The 27,401-nt window shown below is 42.3% G+C and overlaps 1 protein-coding gene across 1 annotated transcript in view; it reads left to right on the forward strand.

Moving 5' to 3' along the window:
• LOC309566679 (lysozyme C-like) overlaps window positions 1-27,401 on the forward strand; it is a 102,528-nt gene that overhangs the window by 46,881 nt on the left and 28,246 nt on the right. The gene's annotated exons all lie outside the window — the stretch shown is intronic.

Below are 27,401 nucleotides of genomic sequence, written 5' to 3' on the forward strand. Positions count from 1 at the left end.
AACCTGACTGACATGTGGAAATGAGTTTGGGAATCAGATTGGAGAGTCTAGTGGCTAGAATTTTACTGAATAGTTTAAGATCGTTATTGATAATTGATATCGGTCTGAAATTTTGAGAGTTGGATAAGTCTTTGTTTGGTTTCGGGAGGAGTGTCATGTTAGCTAGTGACTTTTCTTCTGGGAATGTATTACCTTTTAGTATGTGATTAAAGAATTGTGTAAGTTTAGGTGAAAGTATTTGTGTGAATTTTTTGTAGTAGATAGCTGTATACCCATCGGGACCAGGTGCAGATGAGTTTCGAAGGCGTTTAATATTTTGTGACACCTCACTTTCCGTGATGGGAGAATTCAGTTGCTCACCATCTGCAGAAGTGAGAGATGGAAGAGGGATTTCCTCAAGCCAGCTTTGGGAATCTATTGGGGATTCTGTGGATGGAGGTGATAGAAGGGTTGAGTAAAATTATTCAAAAATGCTCAGCACTTCTTTGGGGTGAGATGTAGTTAAGCCTGAAGAAGTGTTTAATTTATAGACATGTAGTGGTTTGATGGTTTGGTTAAGTTTCCTAGCTAGCATTGTGGAGGCCGAGTTTCCATACAGGAGGAATTTAGATCTTGAATATCTGAGAGATTTCTCTGCATTCTCAGAGAGAATGTTATTCAATTCTGTTCTTTTTTGGTCAATTTGATGTCTAACATTTTGGTTGTGTAGGGTATTATGATTTTTGCATAATTGCTGTAACTCTTTAGTCATTTCAAATATTTTGGTGGTGCGTATACGGTTTTTCTTAACTGCCATTGCAATAAATTTGCCCCTAATGAAGGCCTTGTGGGTGACCCATGTATTTGGAATTGTGGTGTCTTCAGTAGGGTTAAGCCTAAAAAAATCAGTGAGTGCATCGGAGATCTCCTGGGATTCCAGGATGCCTGTTAATAGGGAGTCGTTTAATCTCCATGAGAAAGGCGTGGGAGAGAGACCAATACATTTCGTATCATAAAGCACCATGCTATGATCCGACCATACACATGGGAATATGTCCGCAGAGATTGAGTTAGCTAGTATTACCTGTGAAGTGAATATGTAATCTATTCTTGCTGAGGAGTTATGAGGGTTGGAATAGAACGTATACTCCTTAGCGCCCATATTCAGACATCTCCAAGTGTCAACCAGTTGTAGATTGCTGAGGCTGCGTTCAAGAGTTTTAGGAAATGTTTTGGATGCAGAGGAGGGATTGCTTCTATCCATGGTTGGGTGTGCCACCATATTGAAGTCCCCTCCCAGAAGTGTGTGGGAGGAATGATACTTTTCTAATTTAGTAAAAAAGTCAAGAAAGAATTGTACAGTTGCTACGTTCGGAACATATAAGTTAGCTATAGTTAACTCCTTTCCCATGATGCGTCTCTTAACAATTATAAAACGACTTTCTGGGTCCCTGAAGACATCCTGTGTCTCGAAAGGAAAATAATTGTGAATAAAGATTGCCACTCCTCTTGGGGTGGTTGTTTTCAGGAAAATGAGTTTCTTGCAGTAATAAGATTTTGGCATTCAGACGTTTATATTGATGAAATGCCTTGTTACGTTTATTTGGGGAATTAAATCCCTGAACGTTATGTGAGATAGTCCTGATTGCCATTTTTAATAGGGGTTTCAGCTTTATGCTGGTAAGTTAAAAAGGTGATGAAAAAATGCAATACTTTGATAAGATTGGTATCTTTACTGGAGATTTGGAGAGTTGATATAGATGCACGATGGGAACTGAGGCACCCAATAATAAACATAATCATTATCCATGCCCAGGTGAGGCTAGACTGAGCACTAGATTGACATAATACCTTGAATATCATGAGGTAGAAGTAATAAGTGAGAACATAAAGTAGCAAGAGTGAAGAGAAATAAAAAACTTGTGAAAGTAGATTAACCAGAATGAGAGAACAGTGAATCAGTGAACCAGTCAGGTACTGATAACTAAATAACTGAGCTGGAGGACAAATTCCTCCTAAACAGACGATCGAGAGCCAGCAGCCCGCCAGAAAAAACAACAACAAAATGGGTCTCGGAAAGGAAAACAGAAAAGTGGAGACCACTTCCTGCAGGCTGGAGTCTATCAATCGGCTGAGTGGGTGCAACATGTACAAGCGTGAAACCATGGATATTGCCATTTGAAAATTTCTTAGGTAAAAACGAACGGGGAAAAAAAAGAAATGAAGCCTCTCGTGCGAAGCCTGCTATTGAGGTAACCTGGAAAAGCCTGAGTTGGAAAAAAGGAGAAATTATACATGGGGAGGGATTTTGGCAAAGGAAAAAAAAAAAGCATTAAGTGTATGTTATAATTCTGATATTTAAGGGTATGCATTTCTATGATAGCCGTAATATAGAGAAGAGCTTATTCAGGGCTGAGGTTCGTATCAGAAAGTATTGTATCCAAAATATAGTACAGTAAACCCCCCTCCATTGCGGGGGTTACGTTCCGGACCCAGCCGCGAAAAGGGAAAATCCGCGAAATAGAAAAACCCTATTAAAATGCATTGTAGGCATGTTTTTTTTAATGTCACTGTATGTGTAAAAGCATTTTAAGGTCTTTAAACACACTTTTGAAACAATATAAACTCATTTAAACACATAAAAGATACTGAGAGACATAGCAAGAGCTATGGAAAACACAAAAATATTTCATTTTTAATGATTTATATAGTAAAATAACATTACAAAAAAAAACGCAATATACCGGGACCGCAAAAACTGAACCGCGATGGAGCGGGGGTTTACTGTATATTTATAAGGTAAGTGATACTTGCATATCTGAAAAAGGACATCGGGTGGCAGTAGAGGATCTGCTATGCGACTGATGAGTTGGAAATGAAGTTTGCTTGAGAAAGTTTCTTGTTGATCTATAACAGGCCAGTAGGTGTCACCATCTGTCCATAAAGGTGCTGGTTATGAAATCCTCTTGTATATACCAAGAGAAAAAAAAAGGGGAATAGAGGTGGGAGGGAGTAAAAATTTGCAAAAAAATAATGTTAATAGCTTATGGGCTTTCCATGGAGATCTTGCTCAGCCACAGAAAAGAAAAAAAAAAAAAAAGGGTCTATGAAATTGAATCAAGAAATACAAAGGTGAAGAGGAAATAAAGCTGTGGTGGAAGGGGTTCAAGGCTCGTGTGGTAACTTTCCTGCTAGAACAGTTAGGTGATTTCAGCCCACGTCATTACGCCTTCTTCTGCGTCCCCTTCTGGAGGCCGGAGTCTGGCAAAGTGGGGATGGTCGAGGGGCTGGAGAGGGTGAGGGAATTGTTGCGAGGTCAATCAAACCCAGTTTAATAAGGGTTTTGTGCCCCTCCTGGATGTTAGTGACCATGTAAGTGCACCCACTATGGGGTATGATCAGCTTGAAAGGGAAGCCCCACCTATAGCGTAAGCGAGCCGATTGTAGCACAGTGGTGACTTCTCTCATGACACCGGTTTTACGGCCGTAGTGAGCGGAGCTCTCTCCTTAAGCCACCATCGGTCCTGCGCCGCGCATGCGCACTCATGGTCTGAGTCTTTTTAGGTAGGAGTGCTACCCACTAAGCCATTGAGATGAGCACTATTATACTTAGATTATACTTAGATTATACTTAGAATATACAGTAGTACCATGAATAACGAATGAACATAGATCAAGAGAATCTGTATTCCCCTAAAATACAAATGCAAGATCATTGCTAAATCATCAAAAATTAGTGGATGTGTTTTGCTTCTTTTGCTGATATTTATAATAATATCATTCATTTATGTAAAATTTATATCTCTATTCTATATATGGAAAACTTTTTCTATGTCTAATTTGTATTTTATGAAAATGTTGAGTTCTATTTATATATGCTCATTCTGTGATCATGGTACTTCTTTCTATGCGAGGTATACTTGTACTCAGCACAGTGGCTTGTTCTTTAGCACTCTTAGCTAGCAGCACTTAGGTCTCAAGTTCAAATCCCACCCATGTTGCCACCTTCCTAGAATTGCAATGGCAAATGCATCAGCGAGCGATAAATTGTATCACGCTGATGGCAAATATGCTTTCACCAACGCACATATCCATTCACCATTGAAACTTTAGGGAGGTGATAGGCAGGATTTGAACCCATGATCTGACTGTTGCTAGATCAGAGTGCAAACCATTAAGCCACTGCGTTGAACAGATTTATGCCTAGAATATATACAGTAGTAGTAAAAGCATAAACATGTATACCTAGAAGTCAACATTCTAATAAAATTCTATTTAGAGGTTGACAATTATTTATCATATAATAGAGACCTAAGGGCCTGGTTTGGTTGGGGGGGACCCCCCACGCTGATTTTTTTTCCCGATCAAATTCGTGTTGTTACACCCTCTTGTGGCAGACAGCACAACTCCACTCCACAAAGCTACGTAGAGTTCCCTTGACACAATTAAGAGCTATCCCTAACTTTCTACATGTTACTGAAGTGGATTTGTATTTTGAAAATGTTGTTGCAAGGCAAACAAGGATTAGAAGTAGTTAGCAACTAGTTCATTTTAGGTGGCTAAAGGTGACAATACACTACACAATCTCATTGTACAAGCTTTGTACAATCTCCTTTAGATTTACCAAAACTATATAATGGGAGAACACACCAGCTATGCGATCACTCTGTATGCAATCAGGCAGGCCCTAGCACTACATAATTGATGACAGATCTAAAGGTGATTGTACAATAAGATTGTATAGTGTATGTTGAACTTAACAGAGCCCAGGACATGCTTCTTCTGTTTACAATACTACAGCTCTATTCATACAGTCAGTTATCTGATTTCTCATTTCCTGCACTCTCCAAATGAGCGTATCTATGGAAGATGAATTTAAGACAAAACAAAAGTGTCTGTATTTAATGAGACCAGTGATCACTGATAAATTGTATAAGAAAAGTGTGCACTTAGCTGGGGGTGGTTGGTAACTGCTGGAAGGAGGGAACACAGCCACAGGTGTGTGCTAATGACATTCCTTCCTCTGTCTTATGCTGGCCATACACTATATGAAAAATTGGCAGAAATTCGCGTTGTTTGGACAGTTCGTTTTTCAGCCAGTTAATGGGCAGAAATCGGTAATCGGTTGTGACGTTTTTGAGCCAAAAAAAGAAGGACAAGTTTGGAAATTTTCTGCCGAATGAACGATAAATTGAAAGGTTAACGCGTTTCTCGTCTAAACTGTTTGCACTAGGTATATTTGGGAAGAAAAAAACAATCAAAAAAAGGATTCCTTTATGTCCATTGAACGATTTATCAGTCATTACATGATAGCACGATCATCTGCTTTCACGGCCGAGTGTTCGTTTTTTGAAAATGAGTTCGAACTATTTTTTGGAATAGTGCATGGCCAGCATTACTGGCTTCTATGTCTGTTATCTACATAAAAGCAAGAGATGAAACATTCTAAGGAAACACAGCAAAAGCACAGGTAAGGCCTTCCCTCAATTAAAGAAATTGTGTATTGTTTTGCAACAGAGGTACATTAATAGTCTATTGGTACATAGAGGAGCTGGAATTTAGCAAAATAAAAAGTGAACTTAGCCTTAAAGTGGGGAATATGAAGACACACTCAGCTGTTAGGGCAACTGGTAAAATGTGACCAGAGATGACTCATCTGTGGCATTTTCTGTGAATGGTGAACATTTGATTGGGTCACAAGTGAACATCACCAGGATGAGGCAACCATAAACAAGACACGTATGTATGGGGTGGTGACAATTGCTAGCTAAGTTACATGTGCTTAGAGTTCATTATGACTATACAGGATTTGATTTTAGCCAACAGTTTGTGGATCACTTGATAAAAGGCATACACACATTCTACACTGTATTTACATGTACAAATGCAGGAAGTCTACTGTGCATAGAATCAGGAAGTGACATGTGTTCTTGAGGATCTATAAACACAAAATTTCAACACTACCATGTTTCCCCGAAAATAAGACCGGGTCTTATATTAATTTTGGCTACAAAAAACACACTAGGGCTTATTTTCAGGGGATGTCTTATTTATTTACGGCATGTACAATAATTGACATTTATTCAAAAACAATCATGTCACCATGACAATCTTAAAGTGGTTGTAACCCTAACAAAAAAAAAATCCAGATTTTTTTAAGGCATGATAGACAGCACAGTGCTTGTATTGTGTTATTTACCCCTCTCTTTGTTCTAAAAAACCTGGAATAAAACAATAAAATGTTTTTAAAAAGGTTCCTGCGTCCCCTGTCTTCTCAGGAGTCAGCATTAGGACATTCAGTAATCCCAAAAATAAACCTTGATTAAAGGCATTATAAAATTATATAATCCGTTTTGTAAAAAGATTATAGAGTGTGCAGTGTGTCTCTTTTTGTAACTTTATAGTAGAAAATACATTATTTACAGTGCCACTGGGTGCTCACATGACCCACCAAAGCTCTTCTTCCCCGCTTTCAGCACTGCAGAGTGAGGGGCCACTGACGTAAACCGTGAGGAAAGGAGATCTACCTCGGGTCATATTAACGCCCAGCGCGCTGTAAATCTATTTTTCACAATAAAGTTACAAAAGGAGACACACTGCACATTATATAATCTTTTTACAGAATGGATTAAATGTTTTTAGAATGACTTTAACTAGGGCTTATTTTTGGGGTAGGGCTTATATTGCAGCCATCCCCAAAATTAACGCTAGGTCTTATTTTCAGGGTAGGGCTTATTTTCAGGGAAACAGGGTATATCCCCGTAATCCCTGGGAACACCAAGACATCTCCCACACTTACCTTGCAAATCCACAACATCTTCTCTAAAAGTAATCTTACCATGTGTAGCACCCTCCTAGGTAGGTGCTAATGTGAAAGTATAGTTTGAGCTCTGTCTGCTTACCAGAGGGACTGTAGGTAAATCTATATTGTTCTCTGCCTACCAGAGCAGGATCTGTTAGTGAGGTCTGCTCATGGTGCTCAGGATGCAACTCATTCTGTCTAGATAGGGAGGCATGTTGGACAGTGGGAGGAAACCTGACAAATGGGTGCATGGGCTTTTGATATAGTCCTGATGATTGGCAGAGGGAAAGTTGCCTTGGTGCGTGTTGGGATACTGTATAAAAGCCCGGAGCACATGTGCTCGAGGTCTTTTGGCTGGATAGCGTGGAGTCCCGGAGGGAGGGGGCAGCTGCCTCCTCCTCTGTAGAGATGCCATGCAGCCTCAGGGGGTCATCCTGAGGGCCTGAAGAGTAGCAGTGAGGAGCTGAACACAGAGGTCCAGAGAAGCTGACTGAGAGGGGAGATACTGGAGGATCTGTCTCTGCAGTACAGTGAGTACAGAAACTTGTGTCAAGGGGCCTGACCTGAGCCCCCCCCCTGCTCCTAGAATATTCAGTGGACTGGTGTCAGTGGGAAGAGGATGCTAGTGAGAGTATCCTGAAGATAAGTTATCGTCCATCAAGTCATCTTGTCAGGGAGAAAAGAGAGCAAGAGACTTAACCCCATCTACACTTGTGGCAGTGTGGATCAACAGCCTGGCTGTTCCAAATTCTCAAGAAAAGTTCCGAAGATAGAAGTCCTCAACCAATGTGAATAGTTCAATTGGAGTATCCCACTATTCCCTTCTCCTAACTCAACCAATAAACAGCAAAAAACCAACACCCCTAGACTGTTCATTCGTGTGATGAGCCATCAGGAACAAGGTGGGATCCAGGGACTTATTTCAAAGTGCTGGTAACCAGGGGCAGTTTCTGCGGGGACAGTGCTACACATGTTAACTTGCTGACAACTCTGAGCAGCACTAACACTTGCAAGTGCGCCTGAACGTCCTTTCAGACACGAGGATGCATTTCCAGGCCAGGGCCAGTCCTGGCAACCAGTTTTGTGCCATTGCGAAAAGATATGCGCAATCACAATAAATTCACATTTGCTAGCATCTTTTCACGTGTGTTCAATATGCTTATTTCACTAAATGATTATTTTAAAAAATGGTGTTTATTTGGGTTGAGCGAACACGGACTGTATTGTTCGGGATCGTACCGGACTTTTGGGTGTTCGGTACCCGGACACGGACCCAAACATTTTACTGTATATTCGGGATACAGTCCGTTGTTCGGTAATTTTATTTCACGTTTTGCCGCGGCTTTAATGTTTTGGCGTGGTTTTAATGGCACAGTTTCAACAGCTGCAGGGCAGCCAATCAACAAGCGTTTAACTACTGTGCCCTTAGAAGCCATCACAGCCATGCCTACTAATGGGTGTAATTACATGGCTGTGATTGGCCAGTGCAGCACATGACCCAGCCTCTATATAAGCTGGAGTCACGTAGCGCCGCACGTCACTCTGCTCTAACTACTGTAGGGTCAGGTTCCTGCTGCTGCTGATATGAGGGAGAGATAGGAGATTATTGTAGGGGCAGGCTGGAGATTGCTTTCAGGGAAAGAATAGGAGCATCTTCTTTAATCAGACAGCGATCTACATCGATTTTATTGTGTGGGGGTGCAGTGCACGATCTTTTTGCCCTGACCTGAGCCCAGTGAGGAGGAGGGAACAAAAAAACTTTTATCAGTCTGTTGGGTGGGCGGCGTGCGGCGTGTGGCAGCCATGTAATGCAAGCTCAGTGCATATGTGTCTGATTAATCTGGATTAAAAAAAAACAAAAAACGTTTTCCTTCATATTTTACTGTGACATACAGTGTTTAGACACTGCTGTTCTAATCTGCTATTCAAAAATCAACAATTTAAGGGGGAAAAAATAATTTTTTGTAGGTTTTTATTCAAATGGGCTTTTTTTTACTCAATAGCGGAATACTGTAGAACAACAACAGTATCCAACCTGTTAGGCGTGCGGCGTGTAGCAGCTATGTAATGCAAGCTCAGTGCAGCCTAGTCTGCATATTTTACTGTGAGATACACCCGTTGGATACTGTTGTTCTATTCCACTTTTCAATAAAAACCCATTTAGGGAAAAAATATTAAATTGCAGCCTAGTCTGTATCTGTACATGTGAGATACACCCTTTGGATACTTTTGTTCTATTCTGCTATTCAATAAAGACCCATTTAGGGGAAAGAAAGATATTAAATTGCGGCCTAGTCTGTATCTGTACATGTGAGATACACCCTTTGGATGCTGTTGTTCTATTCTGCTATTCAATAAACACCCATTAAGGGGAAAGAAAGATATTAAATTGCGGCCTAGTCTGTATCTGTACGTGTGAGATACACCCTTTGGATACTGTTGTTCTAATCTGCTATTCAATAAACAAACACCCATTTAGGGGAAAGAAAGATATTAAATTGCGGCCTAGTCTGTATCTGTATGTGTGAGATACACCCTTTTAGATACTGTTGTTCTATTCTGCTATTCAATAAACACCCATTAAGGGGAAAGAAAGATATTAAATTGCGGCCTAGTCTGTATCTGTACATGTGAGATACACCCTTTGGATACTGTTGTTCTATTCTGCTATTCAATAAACAAACACCAATTTAGGGGAAAGAAAGATATTAAATTGCGGCCTAGTCTGTATCTGTATGTGTGAGATACACCCTTTTAGATACTGTTGTTCTATTCTGCTATTCAATAAACACCCATTTAGGGGAAAGAAAGATATTAAATTGCGGCCTAGTCTGTATCTGTACGTGTGAGATACACCCTTTGGATACTGTTGTTCTATTCTGCTATTCAATAAACAAACACCCATTTAGGGGAAAGAAAGATATTAAATTGCGGCTTAGTCTGTATATGTACGTGTGAGATACACCCTTTAAGATACTGTTGTTCTATTCTGCTATTCAATAAACACCAATTTAGGGGAAAATTTATAATTTTGCAGCGCTTGCTGATTATGTTACTGTGAGATACACCCTTTAAATATGTTTGGCGCATCTCCTTCCACCCCCGAGGATTGCAGGGCACTTCAGTTTGCCTCCTTTTGCTAACTCCTCCTACTCCACTTCCTCCACTACCGCCTCCGCATCCGTAGCAGTGATCATTTCCAAGGCTTTTAGTGCAGTGGCTCCGAGGGTGGGTTCCTGCACTCACAAACGCCAGGTACACAATTGTCCAGCAAGGGCACAGTTCTGGAGGATGACGAGGTGGAGGATGAGGAGGAGGAGATGGAGGAGGAAGAACCATGTTCACAGCAGGGTGGCAACCAGATAACTGATAAAAACAGATACTACACTTGATCTTAGCCAAAAGGTCGAGAAGCGATGCTGGTGGCATTCCCACCTTACAGCGGGGGCACAGTGGAAGCACAAGGCGAAGGCAGAGGAGGAGGAGGTTGCCAACGCAGCCAGGGCACCGCCAGCACCTCAGAAGGCAGAGTTAGCATGTATGAAAAGTGGAAAAGCTTTGTCGGCATGCCACAACAACCTGGACCACCAGCTGTTTTTTTTTTTTTTTTTTTAAGCCCGTGGTGTGTGTACACACTCAGACTATCACCTGGTGGGTGCATAAAAAAGTACACAGGGTGTACACATGGTCCCTGACCCTGATCCCCCGGGGCGCAAGGCTCCTGACAGGGACTGGGGTACTTACACTGGCTAACCTGACCGAAACCCGGCAGCCCCGTTCTTTAGGAGGTCTGCTGAAACAGACCACCCCAAGTACTAGGTGGTTGCTCTCCCAAAGAGAGACCCCATGAGAGAGGGCGAACCAAGCCAGAAGGCCATATCCACCCCCTCCCAAGACTTTCAGGGACAGGCCCAAGGACCTACACCCTACTAATCACGCTGTGCAAAATAAAGTGTACCGCCACAATAAAAAACACAAAACGCGAGACACACAACACATAAAAGTGGGGAAAGGGATGGTGAAGAAGTGCAAGGTTAGTGCCACGTTGCAATACTATGGCAGGCCCTTCGGCCAGAAATAAAAAATTCCTCTCCAAAAGGCCCGGCCCTAGAGGCAGGTGTGAAAAACGTGTGTAGGAAGTGCAGTGTCCTTGGTGCCATACTCATAGTGTTGCCATCCACCATGAATTATGGCACCCCTGGACTGCCACTCCAGGGGCACATACACCACAGGCTTTTCAGAATCCCGGTCCCTGGCAAGACCAGTGCAGCCCCGTCCCTACCAGAAGGCCTCAGAACTTTGGGAGAGCCTGGCCCACAACCAGGGACACATACCTTTTCCAAGGCCAGACTCAACCCAGAAGGGGGAAAAAAGCCCCCCGCCGCCATCACCGTTCCTTACCATATACCATATACAGTTCCTTCCCGTTCCTTACGTACTATACACGTACTGAATGACGGGTCTGCCCCCTTCAACTCCTGGGTCTCCAAATTGGGCACATGGCCTGAGCTTGCCCTTTACGCCTTGGAGGTGCTGGTCTGCCTGGCAGCTAGTGTATTACCTGAACATATATTTAGCACAGCTGGGGGCGTTATCACAGACAAGCGCAGCCACCTGTCCAGAGCCAATGTGGACAAGCTCACGTTCATTAAAATGAACCAGGCATGGATCCCACAGGACTTGTCCGTACCTTGTGCAGAATAGACATGTATGCCGGCCTTACCCAGCCATTGTTGTATTTTTGATCTTTCTCACTCTTTTGGGGTGTACCCTAATTTAAAAAGAAAAATTTAAAAATTAAAAACAAAAACCAGTGTTGGCTACCTCGTCCTCCTCCACCGCCGCTTCCACCTACACCGTCACCTCAACCTCCTACTTCATATGGGCCTCATCCTCCTAGATCAAGATGATTCTTTTTTTATTTTTATGTTTTTTATGTTATTTTAAGTTATTTTCCTATCCACATTTGTTTGCAGAGCACTTGCCATGCTCTTAAGAAGATTTTGCTGCCATTTGCAGCCCTCTAGCCCTTTCCAGGTTTTTTTTTAGAGCCATTTTAGTGCTCAAAAGTTTGGGTCACCATTGACTTCAATGGGGTTCGGGATCGGGGTAAAGTTCGGGTTAAGTTCGGGTCACGGACATCCAGGTGTTCACTCAACTCTAGTGTTTATGGGATGGGCAACTGAGGATTAGAGAAAATAAATACTTAAATTAACATGTTCAATAGTTTACCTAGGCCATAGCACAAATCATTGGAACCTGAAAATCAGCACTGGAGCTGTTAAAAGCTTGCTCTTTTATTTTTTTTTCTCTATTTAATGACTTGCTTTTGTGCAGCATACAATTATTTAGTAGCAAAGCAGATTTAATAGAGATTGGAAGGTGTGTTAACAAGACATTCCACTTCTAAAATATATTATTAAACCTCAACAAAAAACACAGCACTTTACAATATGGTTAGAAGAGCCCCGCTCTAAAGAGCTTACAATCTAAAAGAAACACTTAAATTGGACACCTTAAATTTCATAGAGTACAGCAGAAACAAAAATAAGGTGATGAGCACTAAGCATGTCAAACAGGTATAACAACTGCCAGCACCCCACGTCCATCAAAAGTTTAGGAGCAGGGTTAAACAAACAAAACAGACAAGATATAAAATTTGACATAATAAAAGGCAACGCAATAACTACACCCCACCCAATTCACACACACACATACATTTTTGGTTAGGGTTAGCAGGAAGCTTCACTTTTATAAAAAACTATTTTGGAAGCTAGATCAATGTTAGCAGTTGTCTAACACATGAGATTTGTAAGTAACAATCAAAAGAGAAGGGTCAGCTGATGCTCACAAGCAAGAAATGCATGGTCACACTGGACAAAAAAATACAATAAAAATAAAAATTCAGCGCTTAAAATCAAATGGATGGGTAAGCAGCTGTACACCAGGATAGGTCAAACCTACCAAAACCTATAATATGCAGTAAAAGAAAATAAAGTGCAGCGCTATAAAATTACAAATAGTGCATAAAATCATTCACATTAAAATGTATAAAATGCACAATAAAAAGCATGTGGATCATAAATCATAAAGTCCTTAAAAGCTGATTTCCAAAGTGAAAAGCAGGAATAATTAAAACAACACTGCAAACGTGACTCCTCCACCACAGATGGGGAAACATATTCCCCTCTCACGAGTAATCCTATGGTTAGGTTTAAAAAGGAGTTGGGAGGTCTTGTGGATAGGGGCAAAGTACGGGGGATTTTAAGCTCTAAGGAAGCGGCCTATCTAAATCCCCGTTTTTGTAGAACCCCTATAATCTACTTCCTACCCAAAATCCATAAACATCAAACCAGGCCTCCGGGCCGTCCGATCGTTAATGGCATTGAGTCTGACGGCCAGACTTGGTCAGTACATCGACTGTTTTCTCCAACCGATAGTAGTTGGCACCACTGCATACTTAAAAGACACTAAGCATGCGATACAAGTGTTGTCTGACTTACCTGACATTTCGGATAGTATATTAGTGACCGCAGATGTGGGGTCACTATATACTATCATTAATCACGAGGATGCCCTGACCTCGGTGAAATGGGCCCTATCCAAGTCTGAATTACCTTCTAGGCATTGTAAATTCCTGCTGGAGTGTCTCGACTTCTGCCTGCTGAAAAATTACTTCTGGTATAACCAGAGGTATTTCTTACAGACAAAGGGAGTAGCTATGGGGGCACAGTTTGCTCCCAGTGTGGCTAATATCTTTATGTCACACTGGGAGGAGGAAGCAATTTTTGCTAACCGTCCCCCCCAGTTAAGCTGCTATCGTCGTTATATAGACGATCTGGTCTTGGTATGGAAGGGTGATATGTCCAGTTTGGAATGTTTTATGCAGAGGCTTGATGCCAATACCAAAAACATTAAGTTAACATGGAATGTTAGCGATTCAAAAATCGTGTTTTTGGATCTGGAGATATTTAAGCAAAATGGAGCCCTAAAAACTCACACCTATTTCAAGCCGACGGACCAGAACTCCTACATACCTAAGAACAGCTGCCATCACCATCTGTGGCTATGTAATATCCCGAGAGGGCAATTCATGCGCATTAAGCGCAACTGCTCCTCGGAAGAGGATTTCCGGTCTCAGTCGCAAGTACTTGCTAAGAGGTTTCTTGAGAAGGGTTATGATAGTGAAGGTCAGCTCAGTGAATAGGGAGGTAGTTCTTGCTGGAACGCAAAGGACACCTGCCAACAACGAATTCAGTCTGGTTCTGGACTATAATGTCCAGTTTAAAAAGTTTGAGGGCATTGTAGCTAAACATTGGCCCATATTAAAAAGCGATCGTATTTTAGGCCCCGCCCTTCCAGAACGACCTAAGTTCATCTATAGGAGGGCTCCAACTCTCAGGGATCGCTTAGCACCTGGGGTTGTTGACCCCCCGTCTAGAGCTGAGAACAGGTTGTTCCCAGATTTAAAGGGGTTTTACGCTTGTGGCAGATGTGCCGTTTGCAAGACTTCTAAAGCAAATCTAAAAAGGAGAAAGGAGTTTATTGCTACTGCCACTCATGAGACCCACGTAATAAAAGATTTTGTCACCTGCACCACGCGGGGTGTAGTTTATATGCTCCAGTGTGGGTGTGGGTTGCAATACGTGGGTAGAACTACTAGACCGCTCCATGTACGCATAGGTGAGCATATGAGTAAGATCAGGAAAGGAAAGACTAATCATAGCATGCCGAGACACTTTAAGAAACACCACAATTGAAACCCTACCAGTTTAAAATTTTGGGGCATTGAAAAAACAGCCCATCATTGGAGGGGTGGGAATTTCGTGCGACAATTGAGTCGCAGAGAATCCTTCTGGATTTATCGGACCCATGTGCTGTCACCAGGAGGTTTAAATGCCGATTTTGATTTGAATTGTTTTATCTCTAATAGTTAATAGATCTGTTTTATTATTATTCCGTTTTTCTTTTGGAATTTTAATGCATGTATCATGTAGGTCATGCATATTGTATGTTTTATATTTATACATATATGTATTTCTCTATGTGCAGGTTTTATATGTATATGTTTTTAATCTGTGTGATGAGAGCTGCGGTTGTTGTCATATTCCGATTTTATATTGGTTTAAAATTGGATATTTATTTTAATATTTAATATTTTGCTCGACTGTCTATGTTAGGCAGTGAATTATTCAGGCATTTCCAATTATATTGCCATAATTTATTTAGTCACTGATGGTGAGCTGCAGCGGAGCTTCAGGGGTTAATCCGTGTTGTATATTTCCTCTGACCACTGCTGTTCAGCTCTGTTATTCTTATTTCCTGTGTCTACAGGAAGCTGGGCTGGTCCTTGGTTGAAGGGGGCGGAGGATTTCCATTCCCCTTCACTTCCTGCTTCGTAACGACCTGGCTTCTGGTTGCTATGAGACGCCTTTATAATGAGCGGGTGCGGTCTCCCTCCTTACCCCTGCTGAGGAAGTCATGCCTATTGACGTAATGCATACGGGGGAAGGAGTCTGACGTCACCCGCAGCTCTCGGAGATCCTGGAACACATGTCTGCACTTTCGCTTTCATCTGGCACTGTGACAGTGCCTTGCTTGTGAGTGATGCTTTATTTTTTACTTTAATAAATGTCCTTAATTAAGCAGAGAGCGTTAGATCGTTTTATTTATCTTTTCCGGATTGCCATACATGAGTTTCTGAGAATCTGTTGGATCCTGGATATACAGATCTTCTGGCTGTCTCTGGCTTACTGATATAAAGTGTTGTGACCCCTAGTGGTCGTTTTAATTATTCCTGCTTTTCACTTTGGAAATCAGCTTTTAAGGACTTTATGATTTATGATCCACATGCTTTTTATTGTGCATTTTATACATTTTAATGTGAATGATTTTATGCACTATTTGTAATTTTATAGCGCTGCACTTTATTTTCTTTTACCACACTGGACAAAGACACACAACAATCTACTTTTGAGGGCCGAAATGCAAAACAATTACAGCAAACAGACAAAATGTTCATCAAACCAGAGCCAGTGGGGGTCATTATGCACACTATCCCACCCTGCCCACAAATAATTTGGCCTCTTCTCAGGCAAAGCAAACCGCACTAGTGCAGGCCTTTATATAACATAGGTTGAATTGATAGCACACCTACACCGACCCAGTAAAGGACACACCCACCAGTGTAATTAATTCTGTCTCTTCGTGTGTGCCTCACGTACTCACACCTGCTGATCAGGAGCACAAACTCTTGGCAAATGAAAGAATGCATCTGTGCAGTGTATAATGGAAAAGATCAAATGTCCAAGTCTCTGGCCATGATCAGTGATACCAAAAACAAAACAATTCAAGTTGTAATTTGTTTGGCATGTGGAGGGTACAAAGCAGGAAATGTCAACTTTGTGAGGGCTGCTTCACACAAATTGTTGACAAGCACATTTGTCATCAGCATCCAACATTTAAATATGGGTGCAGGATCACACCATACTTATAAATCCATAACTGACCAAAAAAAAAAAACCAAACTGTTATAGATTTGGTGTAAAACCCACACTCGCTTTATATACAATGTAATTTCTTTTGTTTCCATTATGTGAAACCCATCAAAAATATAATACTTTGTGAAAAAGAAGTTATAACAGAGGAAGACCATAAAAACATCTAACCAGATAGTGGCATGCTTAGGATTCGAACCAATGACCCTAGTGCTGCAACGCAGATGTGCTAACCAGTTAGAAACTGTGTTGCCACATGCATGGGGCCTCCATCTCTGAAGTGTTAAACAGCCCTAAGCCCCTGGGGTGCAAAAAGTTATTCAATGCAGATGTATCCTAGAAGTCCTGAGTGCCATTGACCAACCTGTTTCTGTGATATGCCATCTGGTTCAAAGGCTGGGTATGGCTTATTACTGTCAGCATGCTCCTATAGGACCATCTATCATTTTGGGGCTTTTTGCTTGGTAAGAGGCTGCAATTGATGCTGGTGTGAAATTCACAAGGCTGCTTCTTGTCCTTCCCCGTGGAACACATATGGCAAGATTTGTAATGGTGGTGGAACCCTCCTACACCTAAATACTACATTTCTTTAGGCATTTACCTATAGGTGGTGGAATTACATGAGGCAGGAGTTATGTTTCTATTGATTTAATTTGTGATATTTGGTGTTTATTGGTGTGTGAGTGTAGAATATTGGTGTTATCCTCTGAATTTTTGTAATGACATTTTGATTTAGATTATTGATGTTGGTACATGTTTTACATGTTTGTGGTGGAAATTATGAACATTTGGAAATACTAAACTAGTGTTTCTCAACCTTTTTTCAGTCAAGGCACCCTCTAAAAGGATGGACAATCTCGAGGCACCCTCTAAAACTATGGACAGTCTCAAGGCACCCTTTAAAATTATGGAAAGTCTCGAGGCACACAATTCTAAAATGCAAAAAACTATTCTAATAGTTTTACATAATGCAGCAATATCCACATACACAAACAGTACTCCAATGTTTCTCTTTTACCTCAGTTTTTCTCCATCACTCAGCCAATGTGACCCCAGCGCTGATGGAGAGGGGCAGGGGAGGGTCAAACAAGGATGCTGTGCAGGCAACCGTAATCCTTCTTATGAACTGATAATGTAATTGGTTGTTAGGACACTGGCGGCTAGAAGGTCGTAATGGTGCACAAGAAAAATCTGTGGCTTTGTGTAACTATAAAAAAAAACATTGGCGAAAGTTGCAAAAATAAACTCTGCCCCATGTATTTTTGCAACTTTCGGCAATGTTTTTTTCCAATACGAGGCTTGGTTTTAGAAGTATCAGTTACTTCCTGTTTCAGTACCTCCACAACGAGGCTTGGCTTCTCTTTCTCCTATTTGATCCTTTAGTGAGATCCATATCGAGGCTTGCAAAGCACATTCCAAGTTCACAATACTGTGCTATGGCATCCAAATCGAGGCTTGGAACACAAGCCCCGTCGCCATTTTGGGAGAACCAGGGAGTAACACTACAAACACAGGTGAGGAGATTTATGACGATATTGGAGTGCCTAATTGAGGGGTACCTCCCCTGAAGGGTATATATGACAACAACACTGAAAGCTTGATACCCCAGATGATGTCTTTTAAGATGAAATGCGTTGGGTCAGCTACAAGTGTTGCAACTATCTCTACCAATTACAAGCACTTTTTCATTACCATTTCTGTAAGTGTTCTTACCTTTTTACAATAAATGTTTTTATACTGGTACACACTATGTGAGCTTTTTATTCCATTGAGCTCCTGTGGTAGATATCCTGGCTGTGGTCACCTGAGGTTACTTATCGATTATATCATACGGATGACGTGTTGTCTGTGAAGTCGTTTTTTTTGTGTACTGAAGGCATTTTGACATCAGCAATACAGTGAAAACCACGATTCTTTTTCATGTGAGACAGACCTAAAGAATATATACTCTTTTGGGTCCAATCCATCTGGTAAGCCTCCTACCTACTTTGTTCGCCCATGGCGGTTACTCACTTGGCATCACCGTTGTTATATATATGAGGAGATCCATTTGCACGTTGCACTTTTTGATACCACATAGACAACATTATATATATATATATATATATATATATATATATATATATATATATATATATATATGTAGCACTGCCCCCATGAGGGTTGCTGGATTTTAACACTTTTGGATTCCCCTGGGTTACCTGTAGCAACTGCATGCAGACATTTTAACACTTTACGTCCTTGGCTCAGTCAATGATCAGTCTGGGGGTAGATGTTTTTGTTGTTTTTATTTTTTATTGGGATGGGAAAAGGGATGAGTGGGATACTCCAACGCTTAAACTAGTCACAATTCTGAGGACCTCTAGCTTGAGGATGCGGCAAGGCCGCTACTCCCTCCTGCCACTGAATGAATCTGAGGTAAAGGTTTATTATAGTATTTCTCTTCAGGACACACATTTAGTACCCCCTTTCCTCCAACTGACACCCGTCCACTGACTACACTACTCCGGAGGGGTCCTCTTCCTGGGCAGACCCTTAGGCAAGATCCTCTGTACTCACGATACTGCTTTCCAGATTCTCGCAGTACCTTAACTCCTCCAGTCAGCTCTCCAGGACCTCTGGGCTCAGCTCCACACCTCTGGTTCACCAGGCCAACTGCCTGTGACCACGCACAAACTACTTCAGAAGAGGAGGCAGCCGCCACCCTCCTTCTGGGACTCTGCTTCCCGCCAAAGACCTTGAGCACCTGTGCTTTTTATACTACACCCCACAATGCACCAAGACAGCAGTCTGTGACAATCCCTGGGGCTGTATCAATGCCTGTGTCCTCATTGGCCAGGTTTCCTCCACTGTCCAACATGCATCCCCATTGGGCACAGTGGGGACACTCCCTCAGACCAGATGAATCACACACTGGGAACATTGAGTAGACCTAACTCACAGATCCTGCTCCCTGTTAAGCAGAGTGCAATATAGAGTTTACCTGCTGCTCCTCTGATAGGCAGACAGAACCAAAAACTATACTCACTCTCTAGCACCTACCTAGGAGGGTGCTACATATATGAACTTGATGGACTATGAACTTCCAATTTTTATTTATTTATAGCATATATGCACTTTTATGAATACATACCCGTGTCATATCACTGATGCACTTTAATTTATGTTTGCAATAATTTTTGCTTGATTTTGCATATAGATGTTTAGGAGTTCACACCACTTGTGTCAAATTTTGCACATATTTATATCATCTATCACTATTTCACCAATACTAGCGCTGCAATATTTTTTCTTATTCTCTATCTTTTACAAATTGTCTTTCGTTTTTGCTGGCTGCAGGTTATTAGAGTTGATGTGGTATATTTTTTATACATTAATAAGTTAAATGTTGCAAACTCTGTATAAACCAGGGAGAGGGAGAACTCACAATCAAATGATGACACCCACTCGACTCAACCCCTCGGTAAGATATCCATGTAGTCTAGAAGAGGGTGCCTTGTACGGGGTCTAACAGGCGTCGCAAACCGTGAGGGTGAACAAAATTTGGGCATGGAAGACACACATGGGAAACTATCAGAAACAAGGAGGTAAAAAATTCCGCGCTTATGGACAAGAAATTGGCTGCAGCCAACCTCAAAATATAGTCCAAAAGGGCTATATTAGTAAGTCTGGGGTAGGCCGAGGTAGGTGGTGCTGCCTATAGGTGATAAATGAATAAATATGTATGGAAAGGGATAGTCTGGGGTAGGCCGAGGTAGGTGGTGCTGCCTATAGGTGATAAATAAATAAATATGTATGGAAAGAGATGGATTTTAGCACTGGATTAAATAAAATATAAAATCCTAAAGTGCTGATGTGCGTATCCAAATAACAATATACAAAAAATATGCAATAAAACCAATAGAAGTAAATATATAAATAATATAAAGTGCAAAACTTTATATTATTTATATATTTACTTCTATTGGTTTTATTGCATATTTTTTGTATATTGTTATTTGGATACGCACATCAGCACTTTAGGATTTTATATTTTATTTAATCCAGTGCTAAAAAATCAATCCCTTTCCATACATATTTATTCATTTATCACCTATAGGCAGCACCACCTACCTCGGCCTACCCCAGACTATCCCTTTCCATACATATTTATTCATTTATCACCTATAGGCAGCGCCACCTGCCTCACCCTACCCCAGTATCAGAAACAAGGAGTGAAAGCTTCTAAACTGAGAACGAGAGAGTGAGCAAACAACAGAATATGAAAAACCTGGAACACGTGCAACCCTAAACTAGGACATTCAATTGTAAGCATCTGAGTTTCAGCAAGCGCAAGAAGGAGACTACAGGTGAGAAGGAGGCGGAGTGTTGCTTAACTACTTGAGCTACCTCATGTCATTGTTAAAAAAAAAAACACTTGCCTCTCCATTAGTTTATCACTCCACAATTCTACATCTACCATAAAAGGAAAAAGCTCCAATGTCATGTTCTGTACAAGTCCATTTGGGCCCATAAGGAGCGGCCAAGAATCAGCAGACCATTCACAGTTAAAGACAAGAATGACCCTTAGGTGTGCAGGAAGAACAACTATATCTCCAAGCCATCAATTATGATGAAGAGACAAAACACCCTACATCGTCCATGATAGCCATCTACGGATGACCCGGCCCGTCGACCCAACAGGGATCCTGCCAATTACGCCAGGGACAAAAGCCTGGTCAGTTTATCATCAGGAAGCTGAAAGACCATCTGTACATTGTCAATCTCCATGCCCAATAAAGAACAGAACATGGACAGGGCCATCAACTTTATTGGCTGACAACGGTATACCCAGTCAACTACAAACCTCCAAGAAGGCAGGCCATAACTGTGGACAATGGTCAATGTTTGTTGGAACCAATAAACCTATAATCTTCCAATAAATGCATGACTGAGTGTAAGCCAGAAGACTGGACTAACACCCACCCCAGAAAACTATTGTATAATTCAAAGTAGTGTGATAAAGTGCAAACAGATAGAGACAGCGCTCAAGTGCTAGTGCATAGAAATGCTTCCCCCAAATATTGCAATATAAAGATTAAATATATAAAAAATTGATTATATAAATAAATAAATTCAACACCAATAGTGCTCATAATATATGGCGTAGGAATAAAGTGACTGTGCACTGAGTGAATATTTGTGGGCTTGTAAACAACACGTCCTGAGTGCATATACAAATAACCAGGGCTTTTTTTCAGCGGGAACGCGGGGGAACGCAGTTCCAGCACCTCCAGCAGTGAATATATGTAATGGCAAGGGGTGCTGGAGGGTCTGTTAATGCTGGCTGCTGGGGGGCTCTATTGTTCCAGGAGGGGGATCTATTTTTGCATGATGGAGGTCATTGTTGCTGCAGGGGGGGGGGGGGGCTTATGTTACTGGTGGGGTTTAGTTGTTGCTGGAAGGGATCTACTGTTGAGTGAGGGGTCTGTTCTTGCTGGCTGTTGGGGATCTATTGTTGCTGGAGAGCATCTATTTTTGTGGCAATCTATTATTGTTGGGGAGATCTATTGTTGGTGGGGGAACTATTGTTGAGGAAGTGGTCTATTGTTGCTGGCTGCTGGAGAGTCTATTGATGCTGGGCAGGGCTTTTTTTCAGCGGGAACGCGGGGGAACGCAGTTCCGGCACCTCCAGCAGTGAATATATGTATATGTAATGGAGAGGGGTGCTGGAGGGTCTGTTAATGCTGACTGCTGGGGGGGCTCTATTGTTCCAGGAGGGGGATCTATTTTTGCATGATGGAGGTCATTGTTGCACTTTATCCAACTTTTTGTTGTTTGGACTATCAGCTCATATTTATTTACTTAATTATTTGTGACACATTTCTATCCCCACATACATATTGATCATAGTGATTTCCTAGGCGCGACCACCTGAGTGGTTATCACTCATTTTTTTCTATAATTCAAAGTGCAACCAATGGTAGACACATATCCACAAAGTACAGTAGCTACCTCGGAAAAAGCAACCCAAATGGTCAACAGTCAGGTTGGAGGCAGTGAAAGGAAGATGCTTTTCCAGCCTTCGCAAATAGCGCAGAAGCACCCGAAGACTTCACTAAAAGGTTTTATCAGAAGAGACGTATGGGACTTGGTATTCCTCCTTATCATTATCATTGTTAATAGATGAGTTTGAGAGGAAGGAGGGAAAAAAAAACATGATCAATTTCATCTAGAGTTGAGTGGACACCTGGATGTCCGTGTTCGGCTGGTTCGGCCGAACTTGAAAAAAAAGTCCGTGTCCTGGACTTTTTCCGAACTTTACCCGGACACCGAACCCCATTGAAGTCAATAGGGACCCGAACTTTCAGGCACTAAAATGGCTCTAAAACACCAATGGAAAGGGCTAGAGTGCTGCAAATGGCAGCAAAATGTAGTTAAGAGCATGGCAAGTGCTCTTAAAAAAAATTCCCCTTTAAATTAATTTTTAAATAGCAGATTAGAACAGCAATCTGTAGTGAAATATAGCTGAACGCTGCACACAACAGACTGATAAAAATAGATTTTTTTCTCCCTCCTCCTCCTCCTCAATGGGCTCAAGTGAGGGCAAAAAGATTGTTCACTGCACCACCCCCCACACAGCAAAATCGATGTAGACTGTCCCTGCCTAATCTCCAGCCTGTCCCTAATATGCTCAATAAGATCGTTCACTGCACCACCCCCCACACAGCAAAATCGATGTAGAAGACTGACCCTGCCTAATCTCCAGCCTCGCCCTAAAATGCTCTAATAACTTTCCCTGCCTGCACTCCAACCTGTCCCTGCATTCTTTTCGGACACAATTTTTCACAGAATCACTGTCTGTCCCTAATCAGCAGCCAGCACGTATGATGTGTGCTCTGTCCCTAAACTACAGCAGAATGACGCGGCGTGCTGGGGCTCTCAAACTTATAAAGACATGGTCACATGCTTCAGATGGCCAATCACAGCTACTAATACATTAGTAGGCATGGCTGTAATGGTGCACACCAGTTAAATGCTTGTTGATTGGCTGTTGAAAGCCCGCCATTAAAAGCGCGCCATTACATACAAAACAGAAATTAAAATGACCGAACACGGATTTTAAACCCGAACATACAGTAAAGTTTTCGGGTCCGTGTCCGGGTAACAAAAATCCAATTATTCGGTACGAACACGAATAATACAGTCCGTGTTCGCTCAACACTAATTTCATCTCGTGAGACAAAAGCATTCTTGTTGAGGGCATAGTCACCTAGAAAGATCAAACTTGAAGCAGAGTTTAGAGGGTAGCAATGTGTCCCCCCTTAAAAAAACCTGACTGCTGAGAGGTGTCATGGCAAAAGGAACACTCATGTTTAAATTGACATGTAATGTACCAAGTACAGTGGATTAACTGAAACATCCAGCAGATGCCTTTGTTTAATACTGCTGATGTGCTGACCAGACTGCTGGTAGGCGACTGAAAGGAAGTGGGCCTTTGAGGGCACAAGAGTAATAGCCAGAAACTACCATCTTAACAGACAGCATAGTAGTTCCTTCCCGGTGTTCAATTGTTGGTGAAACTGTGTATTTGCAATCGAACCAGCATTGCCCTCCCAATAGTCTATTAGCCCCTAAATAAGATCCTGGTAGATGAAACGGGGAAACCTATTCCTGAAATGTTTACAGAGCACCCCTGCAAATGTGCAGAAACCCAGCAGCCAGTTCCCAAACATGTGAGGAAGCTGCTATTATTTCCGTCCTTAGAGCGATGACCAGGTTTGGGACCATAGGACATTGAGGTGCGTGGAGGAAGATATGGCATCAGGCGGTCACCTCCTAAAGGAGCTGATGAGACCCCCATGGTGTCCAGGTGGACCTGCTGAGCTGAAGGCTGTGGAGAGAGATGGTCAGGCAGAGGTGCTTAATAGGCACAGACAGTGGTGGTAGTGCAGAGCAGGTGAAACAGGCACATGACAGGTTAATAGCAGTGGCGGCTGGTGCTCAAAATTTTTTTTGGGGGGGCACAAACAAAAAAATTTAATAGGCATTGCTTCGCTGCAAAAAAACGCAGTAAAAAATTGTGTGAATTTGAGGTCACACAAGTGTTAAAAGGGGCCTTCAGTAATCAAGGTACAAAAATATGTAGCAGAAACCAAATTGGCCTACAATGTTAAAAAAAATTTGATTTTTTTTTGGGAATGTTATATAGCAGAAAGTAAAAAAAATATATATATATTTTTTTTTTCAAAATTGTCGCTCTTTTTTAGTTTATAGCGCAAAAATTAAAAAAATCGCACAGGTGATCAAATACCACCAAAAGAAAGCTCTATTTGTGGGGAAAAAAAGGACGTAATTTTATTTGGGTACAGCATCGCACGACCGCAGTGCCGAATTGCAAAATAGGGCCTGGTCAGAAAGGGGGCAAATCCTTCTGGGGCTAAAGTGGTTAAAATATATTTAAACACTAACAATACATTTCTCTTATTTGCTCCTCTAAAAATACAATTAAAAGCATTTTATTTTGTTGGGAAAAAAAAAGCTGTTCATGCACACAGGAATCGTGTGAGCTGATAACTTTATGAGCTTTCTGGACTGTTATCAGCTAGCATTGTTCCCTGTTATCCCCAATGAACTACAAAACACCTCCCCTTGTTATGAAGAAGAGAAGGAGGCCTTACCTCCACTCACAGATTTTAATCAAACAATTTTATTTTGTAAATGAGGTCCTATTAATTGAATGCATTTAAAATGTATGTGATTTTACCTTTTACATTCTCTTCAAATGCCTCCAAAAAGTAAAACAGGAAGTCTGATTTAGGCTCCATTTCCACTATTGCGACTTGTTGTGCGTCTTGACACATGTGAAGTCGCACAGCAAGTCAAAAGCCATTAATTTCAATTTGGCCCGTTCTAACTGCTGCGACTTGAAAAATAGTTTTTGCACTACTTTTGGGCCGACTTCAGTGCGACTTGTCCCTCATAGAAGGAAGGTCGCACTGAAGTCCCCAGAAGTAGCCGCAAACAAGTCACACTACAAAGTCTGTTTCTGTTGAGGTGTATGGCATTGATGGATGTCTTCACAGGGTTGTGAGCAGAGCAGTGAGCTGTGCAAGTTGTAGAGCAGCCAACACCATCAGTGCCAGTAGCTGTGGTGAAGGGCCCCATCCTATGCAGGAATGGGCATAGGGTAGGGTTGCCACCTACTCCCCTTAATCCAGGACACATATTAATTATGCAAGTTCTGAGGCTAATATAATGCACATAAGGCACTAATTGAGTTTAATTACCACCTTAATCAGCCATAGAACCTGTGTAATTAATATGTGTCCTGGTTGAAAGGGATGAGGTGGCAACCCTAGCATAGGGGAAGTCCGGTGAGTGTAGAGGAGAGACGCATTTTGTTCAGAGCAGCAGTTTTTGGGTGATGTGATGGCTGAGAGACACACTCTGGTTTAGGTAGCAACAGGGATCCATGAATTATAGGAGGGGTCAGGACTATGTAAATGGCGGGAAGATCCTGGCGAGCTGTGGGCAGAGTAGGGATTGTAGGAGTGGAGCAATCAAATTCATTGCCAGTGGCTCCAGTACTAATCTATGTCTATGAGTGAATTACTGGGGACCCTGCAGGGTCTATGGCTCAGCCAGTATGGTGGATAAGAGCACCTGTGGGATTTGGTAGTGAGGGGCGTGGGAAGTGGGAACCAGGGGAGGACTGGGCCAGGGGGCAGAGGGGCAATTGCCCCCTGGGCTGCTCTGATGCCCTGTAAAAAGGCTAAACCGCTTCTGCTACAGACATGCCTAAAGGATTCCTGGTGAAGAGAAGTAAAAAGTCGCTGCCGCTGACCTACTGAGTGCAGGTTGAAGACAAGGAGAGAGCGCAGGCCTCCTCCACCCCCACCCCCCCCCCCCCCAGCATGGATTGTGTAAACTTTGTCTGAGCAGAGGCCAGTTTAATACCCCACTGGAGACTTCCTCCCCCGGCCAGCCCCAACCAAGCTGTCCCAACTGCCCCCTGCTGGCCAGGTCGGGAACCGGGATTCAGCCGGTGAGTAGAGAGTACCTGGAGCGGATCTTCAGCCCGGAATGGAGGTCAGGAGGAGGACAGGAAGAGGGAGAGTGGGAGCGGGGCTGAGTCACTGCACTGTGGGCCTCTGGTTGGAATTGCCCCCTGGGCTGAAAGTTGCCAGTCTGCCCCTGGTGGGAACAGAGGAGGAATACTCACCTAGCAACTCTTCTGTCAGCTGAATCTCCTCATGTCAGAGGGACGTGCCTCAGTGTACATTTTCTAGAGTTCTGGCTCTGCCCCATCACATCGTGTCCTGGTAGCCAATCTTAACAGAGCCACAACCTCCTTGATTTAGGATCAACTCCCACTGTAATGTAATGCTTCCATCAGTCAAGGCTCTTTCCCTAAAGCAGTTCAAGGGGCCTTCATTCTTTTGGGGAAATTCGCTTTGATATAAGAGTGCTTTGGATTACAAGCATGTTTCTGGAATAAATTATGCCCACAATCCAAGGTTTTACTGTAGTGTGTGCAAGAAAACATACCCGAATTCACAGGTATATTGCCTGCGCCAAGGGGGGTCTAATTGCCAAAAGCACAAAGAACCCCACATACACAAAGAGAAAAACATAGATCTGGACCACCCTCTAACCTACCTGTGAGGTATAACGTACCCACATTTAATTCCTTTCAACCACTGGGGAATACACAGAATGGATACTATACCCCAGATAGACCCCAACCTCGGGATTTTCCCAGATGGGAAAACAGGGAACCCCCGGTATGGAACAATTACAGGAATCAAGCACCGTACCATTATCACCCACCTTATGGCAACCAGGGTTGGAACCAAGGCTGGAATTGCCCATACTATGGAAGAGGACGGGGAGGCAGAGGAGGACATTGGCACTCCCAACCCCCACCACCATACCAGGGATACCAACCTTACCACCAGAATCAACCCAATTACCCCCCTCCTGCACGAAAAGAACAAGAGGTGGAAAAAGACGTAGAGGATGCAGAGGTGGCAGGAGCAAAAAGGAAAAGGGCCAGGTAGGCTTTGGGATTTTTAACCTGAGCGGGGTTACATTCTCAGAAAAGGAATTAGAGATACTTGATATGGGATTAAAATATGCTC

The sequence above is a fragment of the Pelophylax lessonae genome (genome assembly GCF_965119305.1).
Source record: "Pelophylax lessonae genome assembly, chromosome: 11".
Lineage (NCBI taxonomy): Eukaryota > Metazoa > Chordata > Amphibia > Anura > Ranidae > Pelophylax > Pelophylax lessonae.